This window comes from Myotis lucifugus, unplaced genomic scaffold, assembly GCF_000147115.1.
Source record: "Myotis lucifugus unplaced genomic scaffold, Myoluc2.0 scaffold_193, whole genome shotgun sequence".
In the NCBI taxonomy this organism is placed as follows: Eukaryota; Metazoa; Chordata; class Mammalia; order Chiroptera; family Vespertilionidae; genus Myotis; species Myotis lucifugus.
In genome coordinates, this window is record NW_005871241.1 from 538,229 (window position 1) to 550,660 (window position 12,432).

Sequence of the window (12,432 nt, forward strand, 5' to 3'; positions counted from 1 at the left end):
AAGGACAGGTACTTCGGTTGCAGGACCTGGTTAGGGTTCCTGCAGGAGGCAACCAATCAATGTGTTTCTCTCACATCAATATTTCTCTCTGTCTTCCCCTCTCTCTTCCACTCTTCCTAAAAATCAATGGAAAAATACCCTCGGGTAAGGATTTAAAAAATAATTATAATGCCACATCATATAAAATAATATTCTATTTGCCAGGAATGTTTAATGCTCTTCAATTGTGTGTGTGTGTATGTGTGTTGTGTTGTTGTTTTTTGGTGTACTCTAAAAGAACAAATGAGTAGTGTGTTTCATAGTGGTGGAATGAAAAAAACAAACTCTGGCTTATTTACAAGTAATCCCAATAGATATGAGATTCTCAACTCTCAGAACCTTTTTTGGAAATCATTCTCCCATATTCAAGTAAGGTGCAATTACTGTTGTTAATCCTTACTGAAAAATTAATTTTGTGAGTAATTTTAAACTTCTATTATTTGAAGACACCTTTAAAAATCAGATTAAAATACTTATAATGCATATTTCTTTTATAAAAATCATAATGCATAATTATGATTCTTTTCATTAATCCATTTTTTTCATTCTGGTCTTTCTGTCCATTGGTAAAATATATTTTGATTACTGAGAACTTCCCCTTAATGCCACCATTTTTTAATTTTTTTATGATGTGATGAGTTTCTGCCAATCTCCTCTTCTTCAGCATCACTAGTGTTCTCTTCCTGCTCATGAAATAATCATCTGTAAGGAGAGGAATGGATATCAGCTATTGTACCAATAAGCAAATTAAGTCCATGTGTTTACAATCTAGGCGATATTTTCATTTCTTTTTTATATTCTTATTGATTTCAGAGAGGAAGGGAGAGGGATAGAGAGATAGAAACATCAATGATGAGAGAATCATTGATCGGCTGCCTCCTGCACGCCCCCTACTGAGGACCAAGCCTGCAACCTGGGCATGTGCCCTTGACTGGAATCCAACCCAGGACCCTTCAGTCCGTAGGCCGACTCTCTATCCACTGAGCCAAACCCACTAGGGTTATTTTTATTTCATGAATGGCCACATTTTAAAGTGGTTACAAGGCATTTATCATGTAGAAAGAGGAGATATTTAGAGGTAAAAATGTTCTGGTTACATCAAGGTGTGACAAAAGTAGAGTTATAGTTGTCCCTTTGGAAAATAATAAAATAATTAATAAATAATAATACAAAAATAAGCTCCGTGTTTAGCATACTCACAACTATAAATCTACTTTTGTCTCTGTCTCTCTCTCCCTCCACATTTTATTGTGGACAAATATTTGTCCATTTAGAAGGAATAATACTTTAAAAAATGTGTACACTCACTATCAATATGGCTAATGTATATAAAAATATATGCAGTCCTCTCAGAATCATTTATTTGGGAAATATTTGCAAGTATATTTTCAAGAAACAAGCCCAATTTTTGGTAAACAAAGTATGGCCATATACAAATATTTTGAAGTTTTATAATTTTTTTTAGGCTAATGGCAAGTGGAGTGATATTTGTTAACAAGAGATCATCATGTATACTGACGGGTACCACTCACTATTAACCATGTGATGTAGACCTCATTCCTTAGATTCTATTCTCAGTTTCCTTGTTTACACAATTCTAAAAATGTATATATCTCATAAAATGCTATCAGACTATACCAGATAATCTGTCTGAAACACTTAGCATACTATATGTCTTAGTAGCTCCTGAATAAATATGAGATACCTTTTAACTTTCCTCCAAATGAATACTGTAATTATATTGAAAATAGTTTTTCACATTCATAAGTTTGGCCTCAGCATATTGTATTAAATTTTTACCAAAATGGAAGATGATGATGATTATGATAATAGATAGATAGATAGATAGATAGATAGATAGATAGATGATAGATGTCATTGATATACTAAAGAAAATATTACAGGACAGTCAGAAAGATGTTTTACATGTCCCTCTCCCTTCCCTCAAACCTCTCCTCTATATTTTTCCTTGGTGGTAAGAAAAAAGGGAATAGAAGTCTCTGATATATTAAATCACTAATCCACTTATACTCAGCAGCATACTTTCTGTGTTAATTTAAATCCAGAGATTCTACTTAGTATCAATAACTACAGTCCAGTTATATATTACTCTACCCTCACCTGCCCTGGACTTTAAAATCTCTCCATGACTCACATACAAAAGTCTTGGATTCTGGAGTTTCTCTTTTCATTATATTGAAACTCTTCATTAAACAAAAATCAAAAAACAATAACAAAACACCCCCACAAACGCCAGAAGCTCATCAAAGGTGTTTCCCTTTGTTCTCCACCTTATGTACTATATTCTTTGTACTCTGCCTCTTTTGAGTAGGCAAGCAAAGTCAACCAGGGATATGAAATTCAGGAAGCCACATATTTGGCCCACACAGCCAGTTTGGCATCTGAGCATTCCTTTCTCAGCTCAAAGCCCCTTTCCCAGTATATTTAGTTAAAATTCACAGGTATTTTCTGATTACTTGTTTGGGATTTTTAAATGGCACCTATAAAAATGTTAAATGGGCGCTCAAAAACATGTCACAGAACCAATAAAGAGGATTACATATTTGGCCCACACAGCCAGTTTGGCATCTGAACATTCCTTTCTCAGCTCAAAGCCCCTTTCCCAGTATATTTAGTTAAAATTCACAGGTATTTTCCGATTACTTGTTAAGGGATTTTAAACTGCACCTATAAAAATGTTAAGTGGACGCTCAAAAACATGTCACAGAACCAATAAAGAGGACTACTAGTTTTTGTTGGCAGCATATGTTTTAGTTTATTTAAATACTTGATGAATAAATATCTCTTAGGTACCACCAATATTGAAATACAGCCAAAATGAAAAACCATTGTCATTTTAAACATTTTCTGAGGGGGGGGGGGGAATCTAGGCACATAATGCATATGCAATAAATACAGAAAATCACATAGTAGTTATACCAAAAATTATATTTATTCATTGTAACAGATATAAGGAAGCAAGAATTAAAAGCATAACTTTCCATTTTAAAGAGATATTGACTTCCTCTCATATTAACCATTGTTTAAACTTAGAAAGACAGAAGTTCCCAAATACTAAGAACTTACTACATCAAGCAGCAAGGAAGTATATTCACATCTTGAACATTTTAATTGAAATCTTGTTAAAAAATAATATTTGTACATTCTATTTGTGAAAATGCATCACAAACTCCTAGAAAAGAGGTTATTCTCTGTCTTGGTGACATTCAGGTGGAGTATTTGTTATGCACCTATTTAGAAACAGGGCATTCAATTACAGTGGCAGGCGTTGTATGTCCAACTTCCTGTGCTCCGGCTGCGTGGGGAGTGGCCTCTTCCTACTCCTGGAGTCCTGATCATTCAGGCAGGATAGGTGGTTGCCCTGGACCGCAAACCCTTACCTTTCAGTGACTGCTGAATGTACAGCACTGAGGTCCATGAGGACATGCATTTCTGTGTTTATTTTCACAGTGAAAGTCTGTGAACTCTTTATGCCTGGATTACTAGAGTAGCCCTGCTTTCCAAAAGATCCTTTTATTTATTTTTGCTACCTTGGAAAAGTATAGTCAACTTTTCTGTTTCTGGGGAAACAACAAAAAATACCTTATTTGAAAGCTCTCATTAATACCGTAAAGTCAGTGTATAGAAACACTAAAGGGAGTTCTTCATTCTCTTTAATTACTTTTGTGGTTTTTTATTATACCTTCCAATAAACGTACATGAAATGGGCTTTCAAGAAATAACTAATTAGTCTCTTCTTGTATTAGATTGCATTCCTTTTCAATTGCTTTGACTGATAAACAGTTACTCCAATATTCAGTCTATAGTAAGACTTAGTTTATAAGAAAGAATGGAGTGTAGCCTGAACATGTATAATACAAAGTGATGAGTAATACTAGTATAAACATCTTTATTTTAAAAAATTAGTTTTATCTTTGCATTAGCAATTTAAAGAATTTAACCTAGCATAGTTTTCTTTTTAAAAATATGTTTCTATTGATTTCAGAGAGGAAGGTAGAGGGAGAGAGATACAGAAACATCAATGATGAGAGAAAATCATTAATTGGCTGCCTCCCTTATGCCCCCAACTCGGGATCAAGATTGCAACCTGGGCATGTGCCTTGACCTCCAGCTTCATAGGTAGAAGCTCAATCACTGAGCCACACCAGCAAGGCCAAAGTTTTCCATTTTATTTAATTATACCTTAAACTGAAGCTATTTTCAATAACTGTGTTAAATTTTCTAAAAATTATGACATTTTATACATAATTTTTTGTAATTTTTCTCTGAAAAATGTCAACATTAATAATATTCTTCAATGATTTTGCAAATGAGAACAAATCCACTGTATTTCCAAGACAATGATTTTACCCAAACAGCTTTGAGACATTCTCCATACAGGTACAAATATGAAGTATGACTATAAAAAGAATAATTTTAGTAAGTATTTACATATTTCTTAATATAATTTTTTTATCTTTTCATGATTTTTTTATCTTTCAACTTGCATACCAAGAACTCTAGCTTCATTTGTTTACAAAAAAACATGGAAATAATTATAAATGTTTCTTTAATATTATTTTCTAATGGAAATAAGAAACTCCCAGTTTGTTTTTAAGCTGCAAAGACTCCAAAAGAAAAAAAATGTGCAGCAGAGTTAGATATATGAATTCATAATTCTTCACGATATGTTTGGATTAAAGGATATACTAAGAGCAAAACTATGAAAATAAAAGAAATTAACTTTATAAAAAAAACACATGGCAAATCATAGGACAAATATAAAGGGAATTGGCTGGAAAGAGAAAAAGCATGTGGGTTGCAAGAAATAATGTAAAAATGAAAACATTTTATTAAGAAGTATGTGGTCATAAATTATGACTGCCATTTGAAAACAGACTAAATTGGAAGAGCAGCTGCATATAAGTAAGCAAAAGGGCAAATATGTAAAATAATCACTCAGATCATTTTAAGAAAAGTTGAATTATTTAAAATATAAAATTTGAAAACACGAACCAAAGTGCATAGAATGAAGAAATTTAATGGAAGAAATGAAAATATTTGTAATAAAAGTCAACCAAAATTAAAGGATTGTACAAAAGTGCATTTATTCTTTGTGTGAGAAAGTCTCTGTGTGGGTTTCAAATGGAAAACAGGATTGCAAATTTTAAAAATTGTATTTTTTCTAGTGTTAAAATCCACTATCTAAAGTTGTGCACCCAAATCTTATAGGGGAAAAAATGACAGTAACCACCAAATCTTAGTCATTGTAATGGTGTGTCTGTAGACCCTTGAGTCATCTTATGGTCATTAACTTTATGTAGGTCTCAGAGGTCCCATGTCTGTGGGGTCTCTAGGTCATGCTATTACACTTTCAGGTCAACAGAACTCAGAAAGGCTGTATAAGTTTAATCAGTGGTGACACCCAATATCTTACTGTTTATTTGGGAAATTATTTTACTCTGGATAACACAGTGTAACCTCCCTTTCTAGTCTATCCTTTGCGTGAGAGCTCTGGGATCCTTCAATGCATCAAAGGCAGATGCTAAGGCAAGGGCCCTTCTGAGAATGTTCTGTGTCTGACAATCAAGCAGGTCCCTATTCACCACCTTGTAAAAAAGAATGAAGGATGAAGATTGGCCCGGGTTCCTCTTAGGTGATTTAGAGGTTTCAGCATTTCATTGTAGCTTTGGCAGGAGAAATGTATGCTTTCAAAGACCCGTTTTTTTTTTTTTTTAAAGGACTAGAAATGAAGTGATTTCAGAAATTTGTCAATTTTTCTATTCATAAAAGCTTGGTAGAAATGGGGATTGATCACTCCCTCTGTCATTCTTTTGCTGTTGTTATTTGTAAGAAACATTTTGGCTCTTTATTCCAGAGTGTCTGCTTTTACTCTGAGTGAGTGTCCTGCATATCTTGGTCATCAAATTACTGCCCAAAGGTTTTTACATCTAAATGTTACCAAACTTCATGTCAACTATTCATCTAAGTGTAACAAGGCGCCTATCAAGAGAGATTAAATGCAGTGCCCTTTCATAAGCGTGTTTACAATACCAGCTTCTCTTTACAGTGCCTGGAGCAGACTAGATTTAAGAAAAAAGTAAATAAAATGATAATGTTTAGAACAAAGTTTTTTTGAGCTTAACTTCGTGACAGTTATTGTGCTTCACGTGGATTACTCATTCAATTGTGCCATCTTTAATGCAAGTACTATTTTAATTCCCATCTTACATATGAAGAATCTTAGAAATGTTAAATGCCTTGCCCAGAGTCACACAGATATTAAATTGTCAAAGCAAGATTTGATGGACTATATTCTTTACTATAATTCCATTGTACATAATACTAAAATTAACAGATGGTTTTCATGATGGGCAAATAACCATATCAAACCCTAATCAGTCTCAGTAGAAGATCTAACAGCTTCATGCCAAGTGGCCATCAAATTAGTAAAGTGACTCGGTCATTCCTATTGATAGGAAACTTTCTTTGAGCAATATAAAATAGTTGAAGTTGTATTTACACAATCTATAGCTTTCCCTTTTCTTTTACACACCAAGAACATGTTAAAATTGTTCGTGATAATATGAATTGTCTTTAAATCAAATGAAACTTTTTACATCAAGAATTTAAAATTAATGAGGAACAACATGCATCCAGTATTTAAAAGCCTTCATATGGTTGAAATATATAGCACTTATAATAGAATAGCTGCAAATAAAGAGAAATATGGCTTATATGAAGGAACAGATTTGAAGTCACATAGACTTTATCCCTGCTGTCTTGACCTCCATCCCCAACTCTTACTTTCTGCACCTTCAGTTGCATACTGTGCTACTTGGGCACCCAAACCCCAGAAACTCCCCACAGCTGCACAAGCTTCTTGTTTAAAAAGAACAGAGTGAAGTGTTAAAATTGGCTGCTAAAATATATTCCAGGATTGAGCATGTTCTTAGCCACAAGGGCACATAAGAACAACTTTTGCATTTTCCCAGCAAGGTCTGGGGGACTTTGACCTCAGATCTCACTCCTTTGGGGCCACTGTTTGAGACCCAATTGAGGTTGCTTATGACTAGCAGTGACCAACCCCTCATCCTTGGATGCCCAGGGATGCCCAGGCTACCCCAGAATGCCTGGTAGTATAAGGGTAAGAGTTCCTCATGGCTCACCTGTTACTCCTTTGGGAAACATAGCATACTATTTACAAAGTCCTTCCCTTGAGCATTTTCTGAGTCCCTTTGTTATTCTGAATTCTGTTAATTAAAAAAAAATAATTAAAATTACAAGCCAATGAATACTTACTTTGGACCTCAAACTTAGGATAGAATTTAGTTTATGATATATTAGCAGTTGTTTTGATGAACACCTATGTATGTTCAACTGGAAATTATTATTATTATCATGCATTGCTATTCGTGAAAACTATAGGAAAATAATTTGTACTCCAGTGAAAAACCGTGCACTGGAATGAAAAACTATATCCAATGGGAAATTGTGTCTACAACACACCTTTCTGAGTTATTTAATTCTAGCCTTTATTATCTTTGAGCTATTTTACAACTATAATTTGTAGGTAACTGATTCACATGCAAATTCAGCCCTGTCAAGTAGAGATTCAACTGACTTCTTTTTCAGCAAATGAAAAACCCAACTTTGCCTCCTTGTAGATATTCATTTGAATATTCCTGATTTATAAACAGGTCTCCTTTTTTATTCTCTGTTGAGCCAAATATAACATCTGCCTGGGCCCTTCATTAAATAAGTTAAATAAAATAATTAACAATTATTTATTTTTATATATTTTTCTGGCAATTATCTTTTAACAAAACTCACTGAAGATCTCCTTTACTACTACCTCATAATCTACATACATTTTATTTTTTTTTAAATATATTTTATTGATTTTTTACAGAGAAGAAGGGAGAGGGATAGAGAGCTAGAAACATCGATGAGAGAGAAACATCGATCAGCTGCCTCCTGCACGCCCCCCAGTGGAGATGCGCCCGCAACCAAGGTACATGCCCTTGACCGGAATCGAACCCGGGACCCTTGAGTCCGCAGGCCGACGCTCTATCCACTGAGCCAAACCGGTTCGGCAATCTACATACATTTTAAATGAGATAATGTGTGCGAAAATGCTCTTCCAACTCTAAAACCCTTTACAAACAAAACAGAATTATGACAATAACAAATTAAAGCAATATAAGAAGCATATTATTAGAAAAACCTAGTATGTTCACTAGACGGGAAATTGTAAGTTTTATTTTTCTGTCATAATAAATTCAGGTATGCTGAAAATAACAAGAAAGGCTGAGCAGAGTTGAGAAAACAGAGCAGTCAGACAGTGATGAATTGTTTTAAAGTCAGTCTGGATCACAGAAGACAACCACACCTGACAAACCTGATAGTATTTTGCTTGATAAAATAATACAGTTGTCAGAGAAAATTGGGGACATAATTTTAGTACAGTACAAATTGTTCCCTAAATGATCAGATAGAAAACTAAATCTACAAGGTCAACTGTTTTAGAGGGACGCAGAAGACAGCTACTTAGATAAAAAACTATCTTGAAGAATGAAGACAGATGATAACAGGATAAGAAAAACCTCAGTATGGCTAGAAGTGACAAGTGTGATGTATCAAAGACCCACATTAGTTCCAACTGTGGAAGGTTAGATACCAGTGATGTGAAAGGTAGAATACTCAACAAGATAAACAGTGTTCATTTGAAAAAACTTTGAGTCTGAAGTCAGCAATTCATTTCAAAGATTTGGTAAAACTACATTGGACAATCATTTCAATAGACTAGCAAACTAAATGTTTTTCATTGTAATAATACTAGAACAATTGAGCCACTGATAAGGAAGAAAAGATGAAATCAAATTCTTCAAAGTTGTAACATATTAAAAATTAAAAAAAATTAAAAAAGTATTTTGGGTATGTAGTGTGTGCGTGTGCTCATGCATACACACAATGAAATCATCTTTATGGATTTTCTAGAGTCTTCTACCTTTTCACCTTAACCAGAACTTAAAGCATGTCATCATCTCAAATCTCAAATAAAATTCATTTTCTCAGGTTAAAACATATTACTAAAAAAAAAAATAGTGCCGAAATCTTGATGAATGTGGCTATGAGCAGCCAAATTGAAATTTTGTGCAACCTCAGTCACTGGTTTTCACAGAGCATAGAAGGGTCATATACATAGAGAATTATAATGAAAATGGAAACAATTTTGTATAATATTTTCAGATTTGAAATAACTTTTTCATATTTAGCCTGTTTTGAAATTCATAGCTTATTGAGTCAGGTAAAGCCAGTAGAAAAAAAAAGACTCCAAATTATTAATTGATGATTGACTAAGAAAAAACTTGAACCCTCATGTCCCAATTTTAAATCCAGGATTCATTCCATTGCACCAAAAATAGAGGAAAGCCAGAAGTAATATCACCATCACTACACTAGAGGGCCTGTAATTGAATGATGTTGAATTATTACACAGTGATGTCAGAGACACTTGAAAATACTCATATAAATGGTGCCAGGTGAAAAGAAATTCTAAATATTAATTATTCAAGTGGAAAACACATTTTTTAAATAAGTGAAGATTAGCTTTATGGGTCAGCCTGGAGTTTCTACACATTTACAAGTCCCCATAGACTTGCTTTGAAATGTTGCCTCTAAATATAATATACAAATCACCACACATGTGCTTTAAGGTTGACTTATTAAATGATTTCAAGATGATGTATTTTATTCATAATAAATCATTTGGATATTTGCAATAAAATTTATTTCAGTAAATAAAATGAAGTCTAGGGATCTAACCTTCCAGTTCACTGGTTCAAGGAAAATGCCAAATGCCTTAAGGAAATTATTATCAGGAACAGAAGTCAGAGAAATGGTAACTTCTTTCTCAATCTGAGCCTGTTTTACTCTCACAAATCATGGGGAATTGACATAATGATGCATTTTTCAAAGCCTGTTTTGTAACACAATAATGTCTAGATTATTAATTAAATATTTGAATAAAATAAATAAATGTTACTTACAATAACCAAGGGGTTGTAGCAATTTGAATGGTTTTATTTGTTTCAAGATGCTTCTGATCCCTTAACATACTAATACAAGTGGTGGAGAAGACTATTAAAGAAAAATGGGGTAGATGTTAAAGAAATGAAAGTAGATATTATTCAGGAAAAAAATATTGTGATAGCAGAAAAGATAACTCCGCAACGAACTTTTTATTGTTTGTAAAAGTTTAGGCAATCAGGGTTTTTTAATTCTCTAAAATTATAAAAAAATAAACAATCCCATAGATTATGAAAAAAGCAAATATCTAGCAATTGTATACAAATCCTACTTTGAGATGGGAGAGATTCACTGAACCTGAGGAACTTAGACCTGGACTATGAAAGACAGTTCTGTTATTTTCCAATGTTTCACTTTTCTAGGGAGGATCAACATTTCCTGCTCTGAGTTAAATGAAAATTAGAACAAATAAAGAGAATTGATCTCGGTAAAAAAAAAAAAAAGAAAAAAAAGAAAAGAAAGAAAGAAACAATTAGTGAATTAGGGCCTGCAGGTAAAAGTTAGAACAAATCAACAGAATTTGTTAATTTTTAACAGTGTTTGTGTCACTAATTCATATGATAGGAATAATTTATCTTGCTAATATATGGGCTGACAAAATGTCTTTTTCATGAGAATAAATAACAAACAAATTCTTTCTTTGTAGTTTTATCTAAAACAATAAAGCAGAAGCCTTTTTTTCTTTTCTTTTTTAAAATGTATTTTCATTGACTTCAGAGAGGAATGGAGAGGGAGAGAGAGATAGAAACATCAATGATGAGAGAGAATCATTGATCGGGTGCCTCCTGCATGCCTCACACTGTGGATAGAGCCCATAAACCCGGCATGTGCCCTGACTGGGAATCAAACCTGACCTCCTGGTTCATAGGTTGACCCTCAACCACTGAGTGACACTGGCTAGGCAAAACCTCTTTTTTCTTGTCTTTTATGATGAGATCCGTTACATATAACTGCCATTATTTATATTATGCACATATCTACACTAATAGAAGAGAAAGGTTCAAATTTACTGTACCTTCGCAACGCCCACCAGCCAATCAGGAGTGAGTATGCATATTAACCCAACAAAGATGGTGGGCTAATTTGCATATGAAGGCACCTAGCAGCTGGGTGTGGGGCGGGATGCTTTCGGGCCTCTGGGCAGCATGGGAAGGTGGAAAGGTGGCTCTGGGCTGGAGCAAAGGCGGTGCTGGAAGCCAGAAAGGTCCATTCTTGCATGAATCTTCATGCATTGGGCCTCTAGTAGAAGAACAGTGTAATAAGAAACAATGGAAAATACAGGAGGGGAGTAATATTAAATCTTTACCAGGATTGTAGCCTAGTTACCTTCATTATAAACATCAGTGTAACTTTTTGGTCTCACAAAATCTGTTTGGTTTTGTCAGTGACATGCTATGGATTTTAATTGCCATCCTGACTAATATTTAATGCTTTTATCTTAAAGAGGTTATGAAAAACTTGAAGCAATTCCTGCAGAGAGGAAATAAATTGAATTTTTGAAGTATGGTAATTTATTGACGTTGAGAGAAACTGAGGCTTTACATATAAATGTGTTGTCAAGTTTTCATCATCTTTATAGTCTTTGTGGTCTTTTCAAATTTACTATAATAAATGCATAGATGTCATGTAAAAACAAATTGAATTATCTTTCAGTCAGTGAAATCTTCAGTTCTTTTGCTGTTAAGATATTGTTTATCATTTTCCCATGGAAAGCCATTTCTTATTTATAATACGTTTTTAAAGATAGCCGTAATTAACTTGCTTTGAATGCCAATTACAGATATTTTATCATTACAGATATTTTACAGATTCAAAATGCACACAAATTTTATTCAAAAAAGAAAAGTTTTGAAGGAACATTATACTATCTGAATGTTTTAGGCATTTTTTATCGATGCATCATAAAAGCAAGAGAAATAATTGGCACAGTCAGGGACCAGAGTTGAGAGATAAAATTAATACTTGACACAAATCCAGATGTATTAAGTTTTAAGCTAATATAGTATTTAGGATATTTAATCATTTTTTCTAACTCTTTGGAAAAGTCAGTTTCAGATCTTAATGTGGCTGATTCTGGGAGATCCTAAAACTATTAGTAAATAGTTCTTGGTATTCAGATGTTAACGGAGGGGACCAGTCCGTGTCTCCCCAGTTGCTTGTGGGTGTGGGCTTCTAGGAGCACTGCTGGAATAAGCATATCCAGAGGCCCCCACAGGAAGATGAGATATGATCAAAAGCTTTATTTCTATGGAATTACGCCCTTAGATTTCCAAAATCCCATTTCCCTTAGTCCAGTCACAG